General features: G+C 35.4%; 1 protein-coding gene across 3 annotated transcripts in view; it reads left to right on the top strand.

Annotated features, from left to right (window-relative positions):
- IKZF2 (IKAROS family zinc finger 2) overlaps positions 1 to 21,230 on the top strand; it is a gene marked incomplete at both ends in the record, with an annotated part of 166,104 nt that overhangs the window by 129,581 nt on the left and 15,293 nt on the right. The gene's annotated exons all lie outside the window — the stretch shown is intronic.

Genomic DNA, 21,230 nt, shown 5'->3' with positions numbered 1-21,230 from the left:
CTCCCTAACACCATACATAAAAATGAACTCAAAATGGATTAGAGACCTACATGTAAGACTGGACAGTATAAAACTCTTACAGGAAAACATAGGAAGAACACTCTATGACATAAAAATAAGCAATATCTTTTTTGATCCACCTCTTAGAGTAATGGAAATAAAAACAAAAATAAACAAATGGGACCTAATGAAACTGAAAAGCTTTTGCAAAGCAAAGGAAACCATAAACAAGACGAAAAGACAACCCTCAGAATGGGAGACCATATTTGCAAACAAATCAATGGACAAAGGTTTAGTCTCTAAAATATATAAACAGCTCATGCAGCTCAATATTAAGAAAACAAACAACCCAATCCAAATATGGACAGAAGACATAAAGAGACATTTCTCCAAAGAAGACATACAGATGCCCAAGAAGCACATGAAGAGCTGCTCAACATCACTAATTATTAGAGAAATGTAAATCAAAACTACAGTGAGTTATCATTACCTCACACCAGTCAGAATGGGCATCATCAGAAAATCTACAAACAACAAATGCTGGAGAGGGTGTGGAGAAGAGAGAACCCTCTTGCACTGTTGGTGGGAATGTAAATTGATACAGCCTCTATGGAGAACAGCATGGAGGTTCCTTAAAAAACTAAAAATAGAATTACCATATGACCCAGCAATCCCACTACTGGGCATACACCCAGAGAAAACCATAATTCAAAAAGACACATGTGCTCCAATGTTCATCGCAGCACTGTTTACAATAGCCAGGTTATGGAAGCTACCTAAATGCCCATTGACACATGAATGGATAAAGAAGATGTGGTACATATATACAATGGAATATTACTCAGCCATAACATGGAACAAAATTGGGTCATTAGTAGAGATGTCGATGGATCTAGAGTGTGTCATACAGAGTGAAGTAAGTCAGAAAGAGAAAAACAAATATCATATATTAATGTATATATGTGGAACCTAGAAAAATGGTTCTAGGTGAACTGGTTTGCAGGGCAGAAATTGAGACACAGATGTAGACAACAGACATATGGACACCAAGGAGGCAAAGCGGCGGGGGGGGTGGTGGTGTGATGAATTGGGAGATTGGGATTGACATATATACAAAATATGTATAAAATGGATACCTAATAAGAACCTGCTGTATAAAAAAATAAAATTAAAAAAAATAAAATTAAAAAAAAAAGTAATGTCAGCTCTGTGAATTCAAAGCTAATGTCTGTCTTGTTCAGGGTTGTATCCACTGCACTTGAAGACTCTCAATAAATGTATGTTAAATGAGTGATAAAAGAATTATATGGGGCTTCCCTGGTGGCGCAGTGGTTGAGAGTCCGACTGCCGATGCAGAGGACACGGGTTCATGCCTCGGTCCGGGAAGATCCCACATGCCGCAGAGCGGCTGGGCCTATGAGCCATGGCCACTGAGCCTGTGCATCTGGAGCCTATGCTCTGTAACAGGAGAGGCCACAACAGTGAGAGGCCCGTATACCGCAAAAAAAAAAAAAAAAAAAGAATAAAAAGAATTATATGGCCTTGCTCAACACTTAGCAAATCCTATAAAAGAACAAACAGTAAAGTACATTAAAGCTGGCAGCATGTACCTATTTTATTATCATAGTTCAGTTTTTTCAGTGTACATCCATAGAAAAATAGTTACTTAGGAAATTAATACTTGTTATAAAATACTTTTATATTTAAAATAATTTGGGGAAAACATTGGGTTAAACAGATTTTATTTGCTTGTTTTGTTATTGAATCTAAACATCAAAAGAACCTTGGTATGCTCATGTACATTGTGAATCTCTCTGAAATCCACCTAACTGTCCTAGTTCACAGACATATTTGAACATTTAACATTCTCCTTCCTTGCCATTGATAAACTCTGCCTAGAGAGATAAAAGTTATTTTACTGTAATAATTTTTTACAGACACCGAATTATACTGAAATAATTTAGCATAACAGAGGTTCTCTTTGAAAAATAGCTCACTTTCAAGTAAGAATTTGTTTTCTTTCTAAAATACTCTCTTTCTACTTTATCAAAAAAAAACCTAATCATTAAGACTTCTAAAGATTTAGGAAAAAAAATAGATGTAGATATTTCTCAGAAATTCTGTATCAGGCAGAATTTTGAAACTTAGAACAGTAAAATAAATCACAAAGAGGAAAATTACCAACAATTTTAACTCCATGAAGATTCAAAACATCTAAACATCAAAAAGCCATAAATTAAGTATTTATGAGAAGTCAAAGGTTTATTAGCCTTAATAGATACAAAGATTAAAAAGAAATATGATTATATTGAGTTGTTTAGCACAGAGATTCCCAAACTTTCTTGGTTCACAGTGCCCTTGGTGTCTCAGTAAGTTTTTCCAGTGCCTTTAGACCTAAAAGAAATATACCTAACAGTTTCATTTATTAAGTAGTCAAGTCTAAACGACTTAAGTATCTCTGTCCCAACCACTTTGAAAAATAGTATACCTAAATTGAAAGACAAAGTGTTTTCATTTCATTCTTAAAACAGTCATACTTACTAATGGGATTGTACACCCTGTTGGGAACTGCACAACTTCCCCAACTCGGGAATCAGATTGGACACCATCCCTCTCATTTCCTGTTCCACACTGATTTTCACAAGGTACTTGCCTTGTGTTGCAGCAACTGCTGAAACCTAGCTTCACAAAGATGACATCATTGAAAGGAATGTATTGTGTTGTAATGTTGAATCTGTGAGCAGGTAGTTCACATGACACCTGAGGGGTGTAGAGTTTTATTATTTCCCTCAAATTTTAAAATATCCTGTGCTTATCTTGCTTTAAAATATCCTGCCCAAGAGTGTGCTTCTGTGTCCCCAGAGTGCCTTGCTACAACTGGAGGGTCACAGGCCTAGCACAATAGTGGAGAATTTATTACTTTAATGAGAGTACTTATTGTTGAGAGTATTGTGAAATGGCTCTCTCGTATACTACTAGTCTGAATATGAATTGGCAAAACCTTTTTTGATGCAGCAATATAGCAGTAGGGATCAAGAATATTAGAATTTTTTATGTACACAGTTGATACAATAAAACCAACCACTAATTCAGGTAAAGTATAACTTGGTATTTAACCCAGTTAGTAATATAATTACAGAAATAATGACAGTTGTGCCATATTTCAGGGCTAATCTTTCTTCAGATTAATTTATAATTCTTTAAGCAATTGCTAAGAAAATCAGAAATCAAATTTGTGCATTTATTTATATATTTATAGGAAAGTGGGTGTATTTAATTTTATTAAGGGAAAATGAATGTGATATATGCATAATGCTCTGTTCCTGATTTTATATGTGTCATGACAAATGGTAAATATATTTTCTGTATATAAATGTTTCTTTGCATGTTTCTGTATGTGTAAACAAACATATCTATATAAAGAATAAAACATTTACCACGTGAATTAGTGCTATTGTAATTGGTTTTATAGGTTTCACTAGGATAACTCGAAGTGACATATTTCAAGAAAATATAAGTGAACAAGTCTTGGTTGTGCTATATAACTTCATAACACCCTATGAATTTATGGTAAACATTTCTACTTCACAATTCTTTATGGCTATTTGATTTGCTTTTACTTCTGGGTAGGTATGTGGGATTCTTAGGAGTATAGGTGCAGGTATTTCTTATTTCTAATTCCTCATAATGACAGATGGAGAAAACAAAAAAATTTGCTAGAATTTTCTAGTAATTGAATAGTTGTCAGGATTGTCAAGTTTTCTTTACTGCATCTTCAATTTGTAGTTCATTGTTCAGGTCAGTAGTCTCTATCTGTATCTCTGACATTATACTGATAATTCTTCCCTTTTTTGGTTAGTGTAGGATTTTTATGAGGAACAGTATGCCAAAGAAGAGACTAGGTGTTAACTTTCAAGTGTTTGGGAACACTGACACAGCTATCTTCTGTGTTTTAGGACTCTTGGTATTATAATGAATATTCTTAGAATTATATTTAAAAGAAACTTTATTTCAGTTACCTGAATTGTATTGATAGTAAAACCTCCAAAGTTAGTGGTATTTAATTTCTTGGTATTTAACCCAATTACTAACATAACTTTTGCTTCCAATCATGATGAAGTATTAGGGACTAGATTTACCCTCCCACCTTGAACAACTGGAATACCAGACAAAATATTAGATGGCTTTTAGACATTGAACAAGAGGCACTGTTGGACTGTGATCCCTGAGAGAAGGGAACAAAGGCAGTGAGGTCTATGATTACCCCAGCTTACTTCCTAGAAGCAGTTTCCAGCCCACAGTGCAGGGACAGAAAACCCAAACAGAGCCAGGCAGTCTCACTGTGAGGAGACAGAGATCAGAGTCCAGGGAGACCTATGTGCTTAGATATGCAAGGCAGAGTATCAGATAGGAGGAAACTGCACAGAAAAAACTCAAGTTTTTCAGAGGGCCTTCTTTACTCTTTGGCTAAATAGTGATCTCTTTACATGTATGAGGAAACTACCTGAAGCTGGGGAAAGAACACCAGAAAGCAGAAGGCTGAACAATTCCTGGAGCTCATTTAGGGCTGGGAAGAGTTCATTCTCACCAGCCAGTATAGAAAGACTTTGCCATATGCAGGGCATTGATTTAAGACCTCAGTGGTATTGCCATAGTACTGGGGCTAAATAAGCCTTGAGATTAAAACGTTCTCTAGATCTGCCTTAAAGCATAAAAGCAAATACCAGAAGGATTGAACTGATTCCAAGTAATATAACTGCATAGCAGAACAAGTAACCCATACTTTAAAGAAATGCAACAGAATCTAGGACCCACTAATGTAAAATTCACAATAGCCAGCAGCTATTAAAAAATTAAGAGATATGCAGAGAAGGTGGAAAGGATTACCCACAATCAGTAGAAAAATCATTCAGTAGAAACAGACCAGAAATGATCAAATGGTGGAATTAGCAGATTGGGTTGATTAAACAGCTATAATAAATATGTTCCTTATGTTCAAGAATATAAAGGAAACATGAACATGATGAGAATGAAAGTGGTACTTGGAGGAAAACGTATATAATTAAGTGCTTGTATTAGAAATGAAGAAAGGTCTCAAACCAATTAAGCTTGCTTCTAAAGAGATTATGAGAGAGGGATAAATTAAATCTAGAGTATCTAAAGGAGGGAAATAATAAAGAGAAAACAGACAAATAATAGAGAAAAACCAATGAAATCAAAGGCTGATTCTGTGAAAATATTAATAAAATGTGTAAGCCTCTAGCCAAGATCAACCAGCACAAAGAGTGAATATTCAATTTACCAACATCAGAAATGAAAATGATACATCACTAAAACCCCTATAGCCATTGGAAGTACAATATGGAAATATTATGAACAAGTTTATGTCAGTAAACTTGAAATAAATTCGAGCAGATGAAATAAACTTCTTGAAACATAGAAATTATTGAAGCTCACTCAAGAAGAAATAGATATTCTTAATAACTTAATATTCTTTCCAGGAATTGAAATTATATTGGATGGGCCAAAAGGTTCATTCAGTTTTTTCCGTAAGATGGCTCTAGTAGCACTTAGTTGTCTCTAACTTTATTTGAAACAATTTTGTTAGATTGTATGTGACAGCTGTCATATCAGCATGTATTTTTTAAAAAGACATCAAAATTGGTGAATTTTTGTGTACCCATTTTAATATTGAAGATGGAAGAAAAAAGCAACCTTTTTGGCATATTATGCCTTATTATTTCAAGAAAGGTAAAAACACAACTGAAACACACAAAAAGATTTGTGCAGTATATGGAGAAGGTGCTGTAACTGATCAAATGTGTCAAAAGTGGTTTGTGAAGTTTTGTGCTGGAGATTTCTCTTTGGACAATGCTCCATGGTCGAGAAGACCATTTGACGTTGATAGCGATCAAATTGAGACATTAACTAAGAACAATCAACGTTATACCACGTGGGCAATAGCTGACATACTCAAAATATCCAAATCAAGCGTTGAAAACAATTTGCACCAGTTTGGTTATGTGAATTGCTTTGCTGTTTGGGTTCCACGTAAGTTAAGCGAAAAAAACCTTCTTGACCATATTTCCCCATGCAATTCTCTACTTACACCTAATGAAAACATCATTCTGTTTTTAAAACAAATTGTGATGGGCAATGAAAAGTGTATACTGTACAACAATGTGGAACAGAAGAGATCTTGAGGCAAGTGAAATGAACCACCACCAACCACACCAAAGGCCAGTCTTCATACAAAGAAGGTGATGTTGTATATATGGTGGGATTGGAAGCGAGTCCTCTATTATGAGCTCCTTCTGGAAAACGAAACAATTAATTCCAACAAGTACTGCTCCCAATTAGACCAACTGAAAGTGGCACTCAATGAAAAGTATCCAGAATTAGTCAACAAAAAACACATAATCTTCCATCAGGATAACGCAAGACCACATGTTTCTTTGATGACCAGGCAAAAAGTGTTACAGCTTGGTTGGGAAGTTCTGATTCATCTGCCAGACATTGCACCTTCAGATTTCCATTTATTTCAGTCTTTACAAACTTCTCTTAATGGAAAAAATTTCAGTTCCCTGGAAGACTGTAAAAGGCACCTGAAACAGTTCTTTGCTCAAAAAAATAAAAAGTTTTGGGAAGATGGAATATGAAGTTCCCTGAAAAATGGCAGAAGGTAGTGGAACAAAAGGGAGAATACGTTGTTCAATAAAGTTCTTGGTGAAATTGAAAAAAGTCTTTTATTTTTACTTAAAAAACCAAAGGCACTTTTTGGCCCACCCAATATTTAAAAACATTCCCACAAAGAAAATGCCAGATGACTTCACTTTTAAACTCTGTCAAACATTTAAGGTAGAAATAATGTAAGGAGAAAATTCTTCCAGAGAATAGAAGGGGGAGTGATACTTCCAAATTAATTGTATGAGTTCAGCATTACCCTGATGCCCAAACCAAAGACATTATAACATGAGAAAACTGTATAGCAATATCCCTCCTGAACATAAATGCAAAAATCCTTAACCAAATTTTAGCAAGTAGAATCCAGAAATATATAAAAAAGGATAATATATCATGACGAAGTGGGGTTTATCAATTCTCAGCAATAGAATAGAAAGGTACTTTCTCAACAGGATAAAAACCATCCTTGAAAGACTTTCAACTAACATCACACTAACAATAAATGAATGAAAGTTTACCCTTAAGAGTAGGAACAAGCCAAGAATGTCTGCTCTCTCTACTTTTCTACATTGTACTGGGAATCTTGTCAATGCAGTATGGCAAGGGAAAGAATACAAATTGGAAATGAATAAATAAAACTATGTTTTGTTTTAGGTGACATGATCACCTATAGCATAGAAAATAACAAGGCATTTACCAAAAAACTAAAATTAATGAGTGATTTCATTAAGGTTGTAAGATGCAAAGTTAATAAAAAGAAATCAAGTTTACTTCTACATGCTAGCAATGGACAATAGGAAACTGAAAATTAGAAAGCAGTGCCATTTATTATAGCATCCAAAATATATGAAAAATAGAGATAAATTTAATGTGAAATACTTAGGTTTATGTAATTATGTGCAATAAATATTATAAAACACTGCCAAGAGATATTAAAGAAGACCTAAGTAAATGGAGATAGTATGATCATATTTTGAACAATTCAGTATTGTTAAGATGTTAATTCTCCTGAAATTTAGCCTATCAATTCAATATAATCCCAATCAATATCTTAGCAGGATTTTTTATAGAAATTGACAAATTGATTCCAAATTTCTTTGGAAACACAAAAGAACTAATATAGACAAAATAATTTTGAAAAATCAAGATTGGATGACTTACACTACCCAATTTAAAGACTAACTCTATTAGTAAGACCTACTTTTTTTAGATTTATAATAATGTTTATTGCAGATGATTTTAATTTGTATTCTTCATACATTTCAGTTTTTCCAAGTTTCTATTTATCTATTTATTTTTACAGTAGGTCCTGTTGGTTATCTATTTTTAAATATAGAAGTATGTACATGTCAATCCCGAACTTTGGTTTAAGGTGATGGAAATTAAAATATTGTAATTGTGATGGTGGTTACACAACCATATACACTTCAAAATTCCTTGAATTATATACTTAAAGTGAGTGGATTTTATTTAATGTAAATTATACCTCAATAAAACTGATATAACAAAGTAAAAATCTATATGTACTATAACTCAGATTTCAGAGGCAACAGATATTTGAGGAAGATGGTTGGAAGTGCCCACATAAAGCTATGATCATGTGAATGAGTCCTACTTTAGCTTATCAAGTCAGGAAATTGGCGACTCTAAAATGGTTCTCTCTTCCCAACCTCTCATTTTATCTTTTTCCCCATGAGTTCTCAAAGTAATAGTTGAAAAATAAATGACTTAAAGGCTTTAGCTATGTTCTGACAACATATTCCAGTTGGCTTTTAACGTGGTGTTGTGGGAAGTGGGAAAGATAGACTCCCACAGTCAACACCCAGGCAAACCATTTATCTTTTGCTAGTGGAAAGGATTAATTTCCATGCTGTTCTTTCTTATGTGAAATAACACTATATAGCCCTCTTAAAAGACTGCAACAGCACGATCAGCAATGTAAGAGAAATTAGTCAATGTAAGTTCTTCCACTTGAATTTTGTTTTTATACTTTTATTGGAGTATAATTGCTTTACAATGGTGTGTTACTTTCTGCTTTATAAGAAAGTGAAACAGCTATACATATACATATATCTCCATATCTCCTCCCTCTTGCGTCTCCCTCCCACCCTCCCTATCCCACCCCTCTAGGTGGTCACAAAGCACCAAGCTGATCTCCCTGTGCTATGCAGCTGCTTCCTACTAGCTATCTATGTTACATTTGGTAGTGTATATATGTCCATGCCACTCTCTCACTTCGTCCCAGCTTACCCTTCCCCCTCCCTGTCACCTCAAGTCCATTCTCTATGTCTGGTCTGCGTCTTTATTCCCGTCCTGCCCCTAGCTTCTTCAGAACCTTTGTTTTTTTTTGTTTTTTTTTTTGGTTCCATCTATATGTGTTAGCATACGGTATTTGTTTTTCTCTTTCTGACTTACTTCACTCTGTATGACAGACTGTAGGTTCATCCACCTCATTACAAATAACTCAATTTCCTTTCTTTTTATTGCTGAGGAATATTCCATTGTATATATGTGCCACATCTTCTTTATGCATTCATCTGTCAGTGGACACCTATGTTGCTTCCATATCCTGGCTATTGTAAATAGAGCTGCAATGAACATTGTGGTATATGAATTATGGTTTTCTCAGGGTATATGCCCAGTAGTGGGATGGCTGGGTCATATGGTAGTTCTATTTTTAGTCTTTTAAGGAACCTCCATACTGTTCTCCATAGTGGCTGTATGACTTTACATTCCCACCAACAGTGCAAGAGGGTTCCCTTTTCTCCACATCCTCTCTAGCATTTATTGTTTGTAAATTTTTTGATTATGGCCACTCTTGACTGCTGTGAGGTGATACCTAATTGTAGTTTTGATTTGCATTTCTCTAATGATTAGTGATGTTGAGCATCCTTTCATATGTTTATTGGCAATTTGTATATCTTCTTTGGAGAAATGTCCATTTAGGTCTTCTGCCCATTTTTGGATTGGGTTGTTTGTTTTTTGATACTGAGCTGCATGAGCTGCTTGTAAATTTTGGAGATTAGTCCTTTATCAGTTGCTTCTTTTGCAAATATTGTCTCCCATTCTGAGCGTTGTCTTTTTATCTTGTTATGGTTTCCTTTGCATGCAAAAGCTTTTAAGTTTCATTAGGTCCCATTTGTTCATTTTTTATTTTATTTCCATTTCTCTAGGAGGTGGGTCAAAAAGGAACTTGCTGTGATTTATGTCATAGAGTGTTCTGCCTATGTTTTCCTCTAAGAGTCTTATAGTGTCGGCCCTTACATTTATGTCTTCAATCCATTTTGGGTTTTTTTTGTGTGTGTATGATGTTAGGGAGTGTTCTAATTTCATTCTTTTACATGAAGCTGTCCATTTTCCCAGCACCACTTATTGAAGAAGCTGTCTTTTCCCCATTGTATATTCTTGCCTCCTTTATCAAAAATAAGGTGACCATATGTGCGTCGGTTTATCTCTGGGATTTCTATCCTGTTCCATTGATCTATATTTCTGTTTTTGTGCCAGTACCATACTATCTTGATTACTGTAGCTTTGTACTATAGTCTGAAGTCAGGGAGCCTGATTCCTACAGCTCCGATTTTCTTCCTCAAGACTGCTTTGGCTATTCGGATTCTTTTGTGTTTCCATGCAAATTGTGAAATTTTTTGTCTAGTTCTGTGGAAAATACCAATGGTAGTTTGATAGGGATTGCATTGAATCTGTAGATTGCTTTGGGTAGTATAGTCATTTTCGCAATGTTGATTCTTCCAATCCAAGAACATGGTATATCTCTCCATCTGTTTGTATCATCTTTAATTTCTTTCATCAGTGTCTTATAGTTTTCTGCATGCAGGTCTTTTAGTCTCCTTAGGTAGGCTTATTCCGCGGTATTTTATTCTTTTTGTTGCAATGGAAAATGGGAGTGTTTCCTTAATTCCTCTTTTAGATTTTTCTTCATTAGTGTGCAGGAATGCAAGTGATTCCTGTGCATTAATTTTGTATCCTGCTACTTCACCAAATTCATTGATTACCTCTAGTCATTTTCTGGTAGCATCTCTACGATTCTCTATGTATAGTATCATATCATCTGCAAACAGTGACAGCATTACTTCTTCTTTTCCAATTTGGATTCCTTTTATTTCTTTTTCTTCTCTGATTGATGTGGCTAAAACGTCCAAAACTATGTTGAATAATAGTGGTGAGAGGGGACATCCTTGTCTTGTTCCTGATCTTAGTGGAAATGTTTTCAGTTTTTCACCATTGAGAATGATGTTGGCTGTGGATTGGTCATACATGGCCTTTATTATGTTGAGGTATGTTCCCTCTATGCCTACTTTCTGGAGGGTTTTTTTTTTATCATAAATGGGTGTTGAATTTTGTCAAAAGCCTTTTCTGCATCTATTGAGATGGTCATATGGTTTTTCTTCAATTTTTTAATATGGCTTATCACATTGATTGATTTGCATATATTGAAGAATCCTTGCATTCCTGGGATAAACCCCACTTGATCATGGTGTATGATCCTTTTAATGTGCTGATGGATTCTGTTTGCTAGTATTTTGTTGAGGATTTTTGCATGTATGTTCATCAGTGATGTTGGTCTGTAGTTTTCTTTTTTTGTGACATCTTTGTCTGGTTTTGGTATCAGGGTGATGGTGGCCTCATTGAATGAGTTTGGGAGTGTCCCTCCCTCTGCTATACTCTGGAAGAGTTTGAGAATGGTAGGTGTTAGCTCTTCTCTAAATGTTAGAATTCACCTATGAATCCATCTCATCCTGGGCTTTTGTTTGTTGGAAGATTTTTGATCAGTCTCAATTTCAGTGCTTATGATTGCTGTGTGTATATTTTCTATTTCCTCCTGGAAATAGTCTAGGAAGGTTGGGCTTTTCTAAGCATTTGTCCATTTCTTCCAGGTTGTCCATTTTATTGGCATACAGTTGTTTGTAGTAACCTCTCATGATCCTTTGTATTTCTGCAGTGCCAGTTGTTACTTCTTTTTCATTTCTAACTGTATTGATTTGAGTCTTCTCTCATTTTTTTCTTGATGAGTCTGGCTAATGGTCTATCAATTTTGTTTATCTTCTCAAAAAAACAGCTTTTAGTTTTATTGATCTTTCTGTTATTTCCTTCATTTCTTTTTCATTTATTTCTGATCTGATCTTTATGATTTCTTTCCTTCTGCTAACTTTGGGGTTTTTTTGTGCTTCTTTCTGTAATTGCTTTAGGTGTAAGATTAGGTTGTTTATTTGAGATGTTCCTTGTTTCTTGAGGTAGGATTGTAGTGCTATAAACTTCCCTCTTAGAACTGCTTTTGCTGGATCCCATAGGTTTTGGGTCATTGTGTTTTCATTGTCATTTGTTTCTTGGTATTTTTTGATTTCCTTTTTAATTTTTTCAGTGATCTCTTGGTTATTAAGTAGTGTATTGTTTAGCCTCTATGTGTTTGTATTTTTTACATATTTTTCCTGTAATTGATATCTAGTCTCATAGCATTGTGTTGATATGATTTCAATTTTCTTAAATTTACCAAGGCTTGATTTGTGACCCAAGGTATGATCTATCCTGGAGAATGTTCCATGAGCACTTGAGAAGAAAGCATCTTCTGTTGTTTTTGCATGGAATATCCTATAAATATCAATTAACTCCATCTTGTTTAATGTGTCATTTAAAGCTTGTGTTTCCTTATTTATTTTCATTTTGGATGATGTGTCCATTGGTGAAAGTGGGGTGTTAAAGTCCCCTACTATGATTGTGTTAGTGTTGATTTCCCCTTTTATGGCTATTAGCATTTGCCTTATGTATTGTGGTGCTCCTATGTTGGGTGCATAAATATTTACAATTGTTATTATCTTCTTGGATTGATCCCTTGATCATTATGTAGTGTCCTTCTTTGTGTCTTGTAATAGTCTTTATTTTAAAGTCTATTTTGTCTGATATGAGAATTGCTACTGCAGCTTTCTTTTGCTTTCCATTTGCATGGAGTATCTTTTTCCATTCCCTCACTTTCAGTCTGTATGTGTCCCTAGGTCTGAAGTGGGTCTCTTATAGACAGCATATATACAGGTTTTGTTTTTGTATCCATTCAGCCAGTCTGTTTCTTTTGGTGGGAGCATTTAATCCATTTACATTTAAGGTAGTTATCGATATGTATGTTCCTGTTACCTTTTTCTTAGTTGCTTTGGGTTTATTATTATAGGTCTTTTCTTTCTGTTGTGTTTCCTGCCTAGAGAAGTTCCTTTAACATTTGTTGTAAAGCTGGTTTGGTTGTGCTGAATTCTCTTTTTGCTTGTCTGTAAAGGTTTTAATTTTTCCATTGAATCTGAATGAGATCCTTGCTGGGTAGAGTAAGATTGTTTGTAGGTTTTTCCCTTTCATCACTTTACATATATCCTGCCATCCTGCCACTCCCTTCTGGCTTGCAGTTTCTGCTGAACGATCAGCTGTTAACCTTATGGGGACTCCCTTGCATGTTATTTGTTTTTTTACCCTTGCTACTTTTAATATTTTTTCTTTGTATTTAATTTTTGATAGTTTGATTAATATGTGTCTTGGTGTGTTTCTCCTTTGATTTTTCCTGTGTGGGAAACTCTGCACTTCCTGGACTGGATTAGCTATTTCCTTTCCCATATTAGGGAAGTTTTCAACTATAATCTCTTCAAATATTTTCTCAGTCCCTTTCTTTTTCTCTTCCTCTGGCACCCCTATAATTCGAATGTTGGGGCATTTAATGTTGTCCCAGAGGTCTCTGAGACTGTCCTCAATTCTTTTCATTATTTTTTTCTTTATCTGCTCTGCACTAGTTATTTCCACTACTTTATCTTCCAGGTCACTTATCCGTTCTTCTGCCTCATTTATTCTGCTATTGATTCCTTCTGGAGAATTTTAAATTTCATTTATTGTGTTGTTCAGCATTGTTTGTTTGCTCTTTAGTTCTTCTAGTACCTTGTTAAACACTTCTTGTATTTTCTCCATTCTATTTCCTAGATTTTGGATATCTTTACTATCATTATTCTGAAGTCTTTTTCAGGCAGACTTCTTATTTCCTCTTCATTTGTTTGGTCTGGTGTGTTTTTACCTTGCTCCTTCTTGTGCTGTGTGTGTGTCTTCTCATTTTGCTTAACTTACTGTGTTTCGGGTCTCCTTTTCACAGGCTGCAGGTTCGTAGTTCCCGCTGTTTTTGATGTCTGCCCCCTGTGGCTAAGGTTGGTTCAGTGGGTTGTGTAGGCTTCCTGGTGGAAGGGACTAGTGCCTGTGTTCTGGTGGATGAGGCTTGATCTTGTCTTTCTGGTGCGGCCCAAGTTTTTAATGAAACAAACATGAACCCACGTGTTTCGTGAAAATGTGGCTCCTTTCTTGACCATATAATTGAAGTAATGTGTGGCTCAATTTTGCACTATCAGTAGAATTGGGAAGTTAACGGGTCCATTAACATTATTCCTTTTCTTCCAGTTGTAACACACAATTCCAGGGTAAAAAGGTAACTTCTGGCTAAGTGAGGCCTCTTTGGGGTAATGCCAGATTGTTAAAGGCTTCTCTCCCCTCCTGTTCTCCCAGATGGTGATGCTGTGGGTGGCATCTCACACGCTATCTTCAGGCCTGGGTCTGTATTCTTGGGAACCTACTGAGGACATGATGGGCTCACCCAGCATTTGGACCCCACTGGGGTCTCCCAGGAGCAAGGGTTAACTTCTAGGGTTTCTCCTAACCAGTCGGGATGGCCCCAAACTGACTCTGATCCACTTGAATTTTAAAATCCAGACACACAGGTCAGTTTGAAGTAGAATTGATGTAAAGTTTAAACTGGATCACTGTCCTCAAAAGATGTTATAAACGTACAGTAGTAAACTCCCATACCAAAATAAATACTTAAAAAAATTTTTTTACCAGTAATAAATGATACTTCATCCATAGGCTTTTCAGATTTTCATCCCAACATTTCTTGTAAAAGAAAATTAATTTTAACTCCTTCAATAATATAATTAAGATCATTATGGTGGAGTTAAGAAAAGTATTCTGCACTTTGATAAGAAATTTTAACTCAATACCAGACTTAGAGAACATGATGATTTATGAGCTTCTATAGACCATTGTTTTTCAACTTCAGTACATAAGCAACTACCTGGCAGGCTTGTTAAATATAGGGAGATCAGAGTACCTCTCTCAGAAATTCTAGGCCCTAGCATGGTGCCCAAGAATCTGCATTTTAAGAGCACTCCAGGTAATTCTAACATAGGTAGCATGCAGTTCATATTTTGAGAACCACTGCAAATGTTTACACTAAAACATATTTGAATATAGGTAGGGAATGTTGTATTATAACAGGCAAATACATAGCAGATGAGAGTAGAATAGAGGAAATATTTACTTTTACATTTCCACAAATTCCCTTGTCTTACAAATATGTGATTCCTTTTTTGGTGGCTAATCTTTACTAGCATGTCATGCTCCTATTTATCTAAATACAGAGTTATGGCACACCCTTTCCAGAGCCATAGCATACCAACATTGAAAGTGATACTGTCTGTTGCTGTCTAAACATGATGAAATGAAAAGCTACATCTGTCTCTACTCTTTAAAACTACACTAAAATCACAGTAGACGTTTATAGAAGTATAAACGCATTAAGATCAAAGACAATGGGAAAGGACAGAATAGCAGCAAGAGGAGGATGGGAAGAAGATAAAGGGAGGGGTGGTAATAGACTTCACAAAACAGAAGACTCAGGAACTTACAGTGATTATAGAAGGGAATAAAGGATGAGTAGCAAAGCCATTTGGCACTAGAGAATCCTGAAAAGTCTCTGGACTTGGAAGGAACATGACTGTTGATGGTAGGGATGAAACTCTGGATTGAACATAAAAGGATTTCAAAATCTGAATACAAAACAGGCCACAGAGCCACTCTCACTACAGCCAAGCAACTACAGGAAAATAACATTTATTCTCTGGAGATATTGAATTGGAAAGGTTCTAGCTTAGAGACTTCAGGAAAAGTAGAGAGTAGGGGGAAAACAAAGGACTTAAAGCAGGGACAGTATGTAAAAAACTGCAGTTGGACATTTAGATTCCTGGCCCCATATCTTGCCTTACTTCCGGAATACTAATATCTAGCTTCATATCCCCCCCTACCCCCAGGGCTGGAAATTGGAGGTATCTTTTCTAAGGGAATTGAGAGGTCCTAGAGAAAAGACATATATATTTATATTTGGGGGTCTGACAATGAAAAGGTTGCTTCATTACCTGGTCACTCTGCAGTAGTTCACCAGTAGTTCACAAACCTCACCTGTGTTTCCTGAACTTCCAATTAGCTTTTTAGTGCCTTACTGTTAAATATAAATGGACAATAAATATTCAGGCACCAGACATTTAAGGAAAGCCTCCAATACAGACACCAGTGTAAAAAAGAAAAAAAAGCGAGAGAAGACAATATAAAAAGAACTTTTTTAAAAAGAAAAAATTATGCTCAGATAAATGTTATTGTACCCATGAAAAAACAGAATACTATTTTTAAGAAAAAGGAAAGAGGTCAGAGAAATTTATATTCGCCAGAAAATATTTCACAGATTCAAAGAAAAAGGTGAGGAATTTTTCTAAAAGTAAACAGGGTAAAAGGATAATTAATATGAGGGAAAAAAGAAATTTCAAGACTCAATCTGGAGGGTCTAACATCAAACTAATAGAAATTCCAAAAAGAGAGGACAGAGATATAGATTATGTTTAGATGGGGGTGGGGTAAGGGGAAGACTATTTCATTAAGTGCCCTTTAGGACTATTTGATATTTTTTTTCAAGTATGGGCATAGTAACTATGGTAAAAAGAAAAATAATTATTAAAGTAAATAAGAAAAGGACTAAGAATGCTAAGGCAAACTAAATCAACATATCATAATTTTAGAATTCGGGAAAAAAATGTTACCTAACAGCAGCAACAAAACTATTATTTTATATCATGGGGAAATTTCAAGATATATTGTTCAGTAAAATAAGCAAATTGTAAAATACAGCATATAAAATGACCCAATTTCATAACAAAATATATCTTTGCATGCACAGAAAAAATACATGATATAAAAATGTTAAAGATACTTATCTCTAAATGATATAATTATAAATAATTTTTGGTGAATTTAAAATTTTCTATATGGATGCATTGCTTTTAAAGTTCATAAAAGATTCAGGGAAAACCAGTGAAAGGAAAATATTTAAAGAGTTAGGAAATTATGTCATTCATGAAAACACCACTTATCAGTTCTTGCTGTGAACAAATCACCATGCTAAACTCTTTGGAGGTTACAAAGATATATAAGACATTATTCAGTCTCTCAAGAAGCTCATAATCTAACATGGGAGATCAAAATGAATGTATACATACAGTTGATTCTTGAACAACACAGGGGTTAGGGGCACCAACACCCCCTCCCTTGCAGTAGAAAATCCACATATAACTTCACAGTCAGCCCTCCACATCCACGGTTCCACATTTGTGGATTCAACCAACTGCAGATCATGCAGTACTGTAGTATGTATTTGTCGAAAAAAAAATCACATTATAAGTGGATCCATGCAGTACAAACCCAAGTTGGTCATGGGTCAGATGTAATCACAAATAACTCAAGAGACAGAATGTTACAAGTTTCCTAAGTGTGAGGACCAATACAGTTACAGTTCTTTAGTAGGAAAGATCGCTTTTGGATGGAACATGGTTAGGGAGATTGGAAGGATGTGTAGGATTTCAAGAGGCAGAAATTATGTGAAGCCATTCCAGAAAGAACTAAGACTCAGAAGTGTAAAAGTGGAAGGTAATCCTGGCTGAATCCTGGGGTAGAAGATGGGATGTATCCCTTGGGACCAGACAGTGTAGGATGCTGAATGCCAGGTACAGAGATTTGAACTTTGTTCAGTGGAAGTGAAAAGTCATTGAAGGTTGTTGAGGAGGGGAGTAAAATAATTACACAAGGCAAGAGAACACCTGGTTTGAAGTATACTAATCTTGCCCAGGTTCATGATAATGAACATTTGAACTAGGAAGTTGGTTCTGGGAGTGAGATGGAGGAATAAACTTCAGCAATTATTTGGATGTGAGAAATGAGGTAGGAGGCAACAATAGTGGTTGCCTTGTCACGAGTCTGGTTTATTAAAACAGTAGTAACGCACAAAAGAGCAGTCAGAATAAAGAAGTAGTTTTGTAGAGGAAGATAATTTTGGATATGTTGAATTTTAGATTTCAGAGGAATATGCATAACGCAATACTCCAAAGGCATTTGGAAGTATGCGGTTGAAGTACAGTCATTTAACAAATACATATTGAGTATCTCCTATGTTTAATAACTACAGTAAGCACTATCAATTCCAAATTGAATAAAACATAACCTTTGTCCTCATGACAGAGCTCATTGTTTGGACGAGGGAAACGGAGATCAGATGGATAATTACAATGCAATTGTCATAAGTAATGCATTAACAGAATATGGACAGAGCGCTGTGAGAGCACAGAGGGGGGAAACTGTGTCCTTGGGTTCACCATGATCACTTTTAAAATGTTTGTGGCAAATAGGAGCTTCCAAACATGGGAAATTATTCCAGGCATGATTTGGACATTTCATAGAAATGAGGGCTTAATCTAGAGGGAAAAGAGGGAGACTACTGTACTGAGAGCAAATCCTGGAGGTACATATATATCTACCAGGTAGGAAAAGATTGAGAAGCCAGGGAGTGAGGATGCAGAATCTGATCCCAGAAGCTAAAACAGGAGATTCAAGACTCCTGAAAGTTTGATAGGGACAAGGACTTAGGAACATTTTGGACTGATTAAAGTCTACCGGATTTAGCACTTCAGAGACTACTGATGACTTTTTTTAAATGTTTTTTTTTTAACCCTCAATATAGAACTTTATTAGGGGAGGGGCGATAGAAGGTCCCTATGTTGAAGGTATTACATCATGGAGACCTGGAACCTGGAAAAGATGGCACTGGGGAGTTAAGGGAGCTTTGAGGAGGGTTAGCAGAATGAAGGTGTTTCAGATAGTGAGACTGTGTAAATAATAACATTTGTAAAAAGAGAAGTAGCAAAAGACTGGTCCTTTTCTGTGAATATATATACATATGTTATACATATTAACTCATATAGTTGATACCTATTATACAGTTAAACTCATCATATATAGGGAGTAAATATAAACAATATTTTCATGACCTTGATTTTTAGGAAAAATGGATGTCCATTAAAATTATTGTGGTAATCATTTCATGACGTATGTAAGTCAAATCATTCTACTGTACCCTTTAAACTTATACAGTGTTCTATGTCAATTATATCTCAATAAAACTGGAAAAAGAAAAAAAGAAATATCAAAGAACTGACAGGAAATGGTCTTGTAGGGATAGTAGAGCCATTGGATTTGGAAGGGACTGTTGATGATGCTTGAAAATAATTTTCAAAAGAGTAGCAAGGGCATGATCTAGAATTCGAAGTAACTAAGAACTTGAGAGTAAATAGAAAGAGATGACGGCAGTTCCCGGAAACACTGTCTCTCCTCCACCCTCCCCCCCCATCCCCATTATCTGACTAACTTCTACTTTTTCTTCAGTTATCAGCCTAAATGTTCATACCTCAGGCAGACCTTCCTGTCCAACCTTCTCACACTAAATTGGGGTCCCCATGTTATACTAGCTTACCATTCTTTAGCTCTGTAGAATTTACAATTTGTAATGTATTGCTTGTATATTTGTTAAATGTCTGTCTTCCTCAACAGACTGTTGGTTGCATGAGGATAGGCACCATGAGAATTTGCTCTCCACTTTACATTCCCGCCTTGTCCCAGAGTTGGTACCTAGTAGGCTTTCAGTAAAGATGTATTAAATGAGACATGTAGAAGGGTAAGGTGGAACACTTCCAGAACAAATTTCTTGGACATAGAATAGTTATGATATGTCAGAGTCCAGCATGTCACCCAGTATGTGGATTGCTGGAATAGAATACAGATGAAGATTTGGGGAAATTGAGGTTATACTTTTAGAGCAATTTACTCAAATATCTGTTATACTCACAGAGAACAAGGATGGGATGAAGAGAGGAAAGAGTGACGTTTTAAACAAATAGATGACAAAATGGGAGAGGCTGAAGTAAAGCAGATGGGATTGAATTCTAAAATGAGGGGAGTAGAAAATATCCTGTCTTTTCTTCCTTATCTGGGGAGTTGGGAGTTTATAGAGGGTTTTGAGCCAAGGGGAGTGGACAAGAACTATATTTTAATTCAGTTTAAAAGGTGTCAATTGCTTAGAGAATTAAGGGGAAGAAGTATAGGAGGATATTATGTTATAGTAAAACATAGGTATCACAGGACACAATGCAACAGGACTTAAGAAGGGGAAGACAGAGACGGTGGAACTAGTTTATAGTGGGCTGTTAACTACAATGTATATGCTTAACAAGTATTAATTGCTTAATAGACTTGTTGAGAGAAAATTCATTAGAGGCTTTTTGTCATATGCAGCCCCATATCTTGGAATGCAATTATATATAAATATACTTATACTATTTACATTAATATTTTTGACTAAAAAAATATTTTCTTGTATTTTTTTATGCTGTCACACAGTGCTATAAGAGTCTTCACAATTTAAAAAGCTACCTGGTTTTTACTTCCCAGAAATTCTTGGTTCTGAAAAATAGAAGTTACTTTGCCTAGTATTTTTAGAAATGACTGATCCTGCCTTAGGTAGCTTTTGTTTTTTAAGATGGTTTACAAAAAAATTGTGATTATCAAATCACTGATTTGAATTTATATGCACTTCAAATACAATCTAAAGGTTTGTTTGGGTTTTTTAATCAATGTAGTGAAATTTTTATGCAGGTGTGAATACCTTGTCTTGTTAAAGTATTTCAATTTCATTTATGACCATTATCCTAGCATGGGTTTGTAAGGGACCTGGAGTTGAGGATGCTATCTTTGACCATGAAAAAGAGTTGTCTATTTGTCCTCTAGGCAAAACAAAATAATTCCTAAGGGAGTCAAATGAGAGCAGCTGACCTGATTCACAATGTGCTTAACTGAGGGCTTTGGCAACAGACCACCTGATGCTTTATGGTTTTCTGTATCCATTCAACACCAAGAATCAATGTGCTCTGTGATACCCTTGTGAATAGTCTTACATTAAAACACACCTCTTTCCCTAAATGTGTTTTGTTTCCTTCTTAATTTTTTAAAGTTTTTTTTTTAATGTGAGCATTGAAGTATTTTACCAGGTATAATGAGATGTGGCTATTAGAAAATAATTCATTTCCTGAATGTGAAATATGTAATTAAGTATCACTATCGTTGTATAACTAAATATGTTAGGGCTTTGGTGATTATTGTTAATAATCCTGACTCAAAGCACCTAGTAGGTTAATAATTCTTGGTAATATAAGAACAGTGCTGACTGATGTAGGAGAATAGGCTGATCTGCCACAAAGTTTTGCATGTGTGAATAGTTATTACTAAGGTGGAAAGAAAAGAGAAACTCTCTGCCTTTATCTGTGCTTTTTCTCATCACCTGAATTCTTTCTAGTCTTCTTGGTACCCATGAA

Source organism: Mesoplodon bidens (assembly GCF_964165515.1).
Source record: "Mesoplodon bidens genome assembly, chromosome: 8".
Lineage (NCBI taxonomy): Eukaryota > Metazoa > Chordata > Mammalia > Artiodactyla > Ziphiidae > Mesoplodon > Mesoplodon bidens.
Note: the sequence above shows the minus strand (reverse complement) of the source record. Positions and strands in the feature narration are given on the sequence as shown.